This window comes from Haliotis rubra, unplaced genomic scaffold (assembly GCF_003918875.1).
Source record: "Haliotis rubra isolate DU_JTF1 unplaced genomic scaffold, ASM391887v1 Scf1972, whole genome shotgun sequence".
NCBI classification, from domain to species: domain Eukaryota; kingdom Metazoa; phylum Mollusca; class Gastropoda; order Lepetellida; family Haliotidae; genus Haliotis; species Haliotis rubra.
In genome coordinates this window covers 38851-43942 of record NW_025765972.1, presented here as the reverse complement: position 1 = coordinate 43942, position 5092 = coordinate 38851, and the positions used below count along the sequence as shown (strand labels likewise).

Below are 5092 nucleotides of genomic sequence, written 5' to 3'. Positions count from 1 at the left end.
CAATACCTATCCTTACCTACCCGTGAAGATCCGGGATAGAATTGATCTTCAGTAACCTATGCTTGTTCTAAGAGGCGACTGACGAGATCGGGTGGTCAGGTCATATCCTAATTGCGTAGATCGATGCTCATGCTGTTGATCACTGGATTGTCTGGTCAAGATTCGGTTATTTACAGAGCGCCGCCATATGGCTGGAATATTGCGGCGTAAAACTAAATTCACTCACCTGTCGTTACATCTTTTCTAACGCTTTTCACCATTAAAATATGACGACATAGGCAAAACAATACTCTGCATTACATTTATCATTTTATTTCTGGTGATACATAATAATGTGTGCGCCACATGTCTTATTGAATTTGAATTTCATAATTATCTTATTTTAAGTTACAAACAGAAGCTATGTCAGTAATCCATCAATTATACCAGAAATGAGTAAAATATGAATAAATTAAAAACTAACAACAACAATAAGCAGAAAAGTATTGTACTGAACCTATTTCTTAATGAACAATTTAACCATTAACAACTAATCCCTAAACTAGGAAATTTTCCGTAGTCCTATTGATCTTTTTGAGAAAGACAAAATCCGTCAGTTACAGCATGAACATTTTTCTTGTAATCTGCTAACAAGTAAACCATGAACTCATTGGAAATATTCGGTTTCTATTTCTAAGGTAAAGGCAAAATCCATAAACTACTGTGCATTCTGGTAATCCACAAAAAACTAACAAGTAATCCATGAAGCCAGTGAAAATATCCTGCAGTCCTAGTGGTTGTTGTGAAATGAAAAATCCACCAGTTACAGTGTGTACACTATTCCTTTAATCCACCAAGTATTAACCGGTAATCCATGAACTCAGGAACAGGAAATATTTGGTATTCCTGTTGAACGTTTAATGACACATAAAATCCTTTGGTTCCAGTGTGAATGTTTTTCAGTTATTGACGGACGATTTACAAGTAACTCATGAACTCATTCGAAATTTCCGTAGGTTCCATTTCTTTTCTTTTTAAAGGCAAAATCCATACATTACCGTGTGTTCTAAAACTCCACAACTAACAAGTATTCCATGAAAATATCCGGTAGTCCTCATGGTTGTTGTGAAAGGCAAATCCATCGATTACAGCGTGCACATAATTCTAGTAATCTACGAATGATTGAGATGTTAAACTCATTGGATATATTTAGTTGGGTCGATCTGAGATGTTACAGTCACAACGTGGGTATTGCCATCGGTTTTCTGGAACATGAAACCAATGTTAAACATGACTGATCACTGTCAATACATTATACAAGTACGGATTGGTGGAAATAGGGTAAATTATTGTTCCATTATTTGTTCTTTCAAAATGTTGCACATACCTGGCCTGTAATGATTATCCCTCCTGGAATTGCCTGCGATACATCATGAAATTCAGTGGACCCAACTCTAGCATGAACTCCAGTACACTGGAACTGAGGAATTTAATAACGGTATATTCCATCGATCAACGTCTATATCATAATATAAAATAATGAGACCAAATCGGGACATGAAAGTTAAATATGCTGGAACATACTTATCGAATGATATATCTAAAATGTTTCATAATCCATGTTCCGTTATATTTATACGTGACGATATTTAGGCTGCTGTACACTGTGCAGTAACACGAATAATTAACCTCAGGGAAAAATATTCGATGTCAGATAAAATATGTTTTTCCCTTCATTTTGTGACATCACCATCCCAAACAACCATTTTAAGATCATGAAGAATTCTCAAAGCGATTGTTCAGGAATTGAATTCTCATCCTTACCGTTTTACAGTTGCTTTTGCACCTGTAGGCTGCTGATCAGGTGAATACATGTTGTAGTGAAACTCGGTATTGTGATCCACCAAGGTGCTTGACCGTCACTGGAACATTCAAGGGTTTGATCCTCTGACATCGACACGTACATGACAACAAATGTTGATGTTGTTTTTTCATGTATTAACAAGTTCTGACAAGGTTTCTGCAGGTTCCAGTGGCGTCAAAATAGCTTGATATTTTGTTTATAATATCGCCCTTAGCAAGTACTTAAAATAAACTCACCGTTTGGCCTGTCTGTCATTCTTGATTCCAACAGTAAAGCTAAAATATAATCAACACATGCATATTGTTAGTTACAAATGTAATAACACACATCAAAGGGAAACAATTGATCGACAGTTTATAAGCCATCATTTTAAAAATAAGCATGAGAATAAAACCATGACGTAATATACATGTAGTTTCTTCATAATGAAAAAACACATACTTATGACATTCACATAAGACTATCTTCTCATGTTCAGCCTACATTTCCCGACTTAGTTAAATCGGTAAAAAAGCAAACTACAATTTAATCAGCATGGATCAGCTGATGTTATCAGAAGTTGTGTAACAGGGTGAGGGACACAACTGATGACACCAGATATGGACTTAACATATTGTACCCAGGTTGTGTATCGAACCCTTTCGTGGAGGGACAAGAAGTGTTTTTCGAAACACACGGCTGCCCCTATATCCATAGTACACATATATCAACCAGGTTCGCAAGGATTATACAGACAACCAAATGTTTCCTCCATTACTGTACCTGTTTCCAAGGTGTAATTCAACGCCGCTGCTCCCACGCTGTCTGGTGACCAGAAAGTATGCCTGTCTCTTTATAGTCTAGCTTTTCCAAGAAACTAGCAGATACAGGGCTAATGAAAAATAGCATACCCAGGACACATCGTTCGGGCACAACTTTTATCGTCTATTGTGAAAGCAAAATGATACAAATGTAAACTTAGTTCACAATTATCAACTTTTTGTCTCTCGCAACAAATATTTCATACATTTGTATACCTCCTCTTACATTTCAATTCATACAAAAGAACATTTTTTAGATGATCAGTGTATTTTTCAAAGCGACCATATATGGTAATGGCTTACGTGTTTATCGGCACGCCCACTGGGTGGCTATATATGGCGTCAATGCATATGGCACAAGTGATCTATTCCTGCATAATCAATGGAACAATGCTCGACCTTGAAGAATCACGTTCTCGTCACATGCGCGGTACACAAACACTGGCATGTGTTGTGTATGCGTTCTCAACATTGTAAGCTCATAATGAAGGCAAGCTAACATGCATTCTAAAATCTCATACACTATTGGAGTTAAAACTATTTTGTATATCTTTCACATTTCAGATTGGATCTCAAGGTAGTTGATAACAGTAGCTGTGGTGAAAAAGATTATTTATGATTTATATATAGTTACATTGTCAGAATATTCCATCTTGACCTTTTTTTATTGAACGATTTGAGTACTGGACTGCAACTTGAGACATACGATGATATGGAAAGTGTATTTAACAATGTTTGAATGGTCCCTGATCTGATCAACCACGGAATTACTATACATGGTCAAGGCGAGATTATTTATTGGCCCCAAGAGTATTCAATCATACTTCGACAAAACGAAGCAGTACTATTGAATGGATGTATGCTAATGCAAATAATTAACTGATAACTGGAGGCCTTTAATCTAACATTGTCCATATAATGTTCGAAGGTGAGGGGAGCTATGAAAGTCATTCGAGTTATCCTAGATTCGATAAAACCATGAATAAAAAGGAATACGCAGGAAACGAGATGTTGCTTCGAGACAACCGTAGTTCGACTCATCTAAGTTCCACATACAGGTGACTGTAGTTGATATAACACCCGTTTGATGGGGTGAGAACAACCACAAATAACATTGAATCAGACCATGTTCAAACTTAGCTTACGTGACAGGGAACTTCGGTTGGTTGGAGAATATATTTTAGAAAATACTTTGAAAGATATTTACCTGTTTCAGTGATTGAACAAAGGGTTTATGTACATGTATTCTATCACAGGAGAGGCTTACAATCGATTTCAGATTACAACACACATTTCCAGGAAATCTGCTTTGTGCTTTAGAAACCCACATGGGAATCCAGTTCCAAGTAAATGTTCCATATATGGTGTTATAGCATGTTGTGAACATGATCTCGCGCAAAATGTATTTGATTTTGGGTCGATAAAGCAGAGGTATGCTCGTCAGGTTATTGTGACATGCTTCCAGTGTTACCTGAAGTGATTGAAATATGAACAGTGTCCTTTATCCACGTTCAGTGGCGCTTCTATATTGGTCCTTGACAACACTTTGTTGTTGGTTTCAGTGTAACTGTAGTATGGTTCTGGTTGTGTGATCATCAAAACACAGTGGTAGCTATTCTTCGAGCTTGACGAACGCTCAGATCTGTCATAGATAGTACGGTTTAACATGTGTACCAATATGCAATGTTTGTTACAAAGAAACACATTTAAGGCGTGAAACCAACCAATCTCTCACTGACCTTTAAGACCTATTTCAGAGCAAGAGTAAAAGCGTTTGAGAAATACTTACTAATCATTATCCACAATATATCTTTAGTAATTAAAAAGTCATCATTAATATTTGACCTCTGAAGGACATGGACATCCGGGCTTTTCGGTGCCTAACAACTCAAACAACCTTTAAAAATGACTCTTGGTGACACATTCTATGGTCACCTCCACGGAATGGTTGCCATTTTATAATCTAAGAAGTTGCCATAACAATCTATGTCTTCGCTAGCAGAAAACATGGAAGTATGGGTGATGATTGCAGAATGATAACAGTTACCAGTTACAGTTTTAAATCATGCTCTGGAATCACGAAGGGAATGGTGTTCGATTTATTGTAAGTGCCCATGGCCCCAAGCAATGTGACTTTACGTTTCTCGATGACATTCAGTCCATGTATCTCCCTTTATATTGTGACGTTGTGTAATAATCAGATGCCTTTAACGTTGCTTTGATAGTTTTCAGTCATTGAGGTTCTTCGTTACTGTTCTGTCATTTGATGACATGTTCGAGTTAAATTATGGATGAAGTCTTGCCAATGCTACTTCAGATTTGCAGTCTCTGAAACACTTTCCTGATCTCCCTGGATATTTATAAAAGCTTCAACAATCAACTTCTTCCGCCCACAGACGTCATATTTCAGGAACGCCATATCACATATATGAAGTTGTGTTCATGTAAA

General features: G+C 36.9%; 1 long non-coding RNA gene across 3 annotated transcripts; it reads right to left on the bottom strand.

The window, feature by feature from the left end:
- Nucleotides 1–296: 296 nt before the first annotated feature.
- On the bottom strand, nt 297–4129 carry LOC124275027. Of its 3 annotated transcripts, none has more exons than XR_006898187.1 (6): nt 4115–4129; nt 2606–2767; nt 2080–2118; nt 1804–1901; nt 1367–1459; nt 297–1244 (listed from the first exon to the last, which is right to left on the bottom strand). It is a non-coding gene; the product is annotated as an uncharacterized LOC124275027 (long non-coding RNA). The 3 variants fall into 3 exon arrangements; XR_006898186.1 differs by lacking the exon at nt 4115–4129 and adding an exon at nt 3851–3865 and having other exon boundaries at nt 2606–2686; XR_006898185.1 differs by lacking the exon at nt 4115–4129 and having other exon boundaries at nt 2606–2785.
- Between the last annotated feature and the right edge of the window lie 963 nt (nt 4130–5092).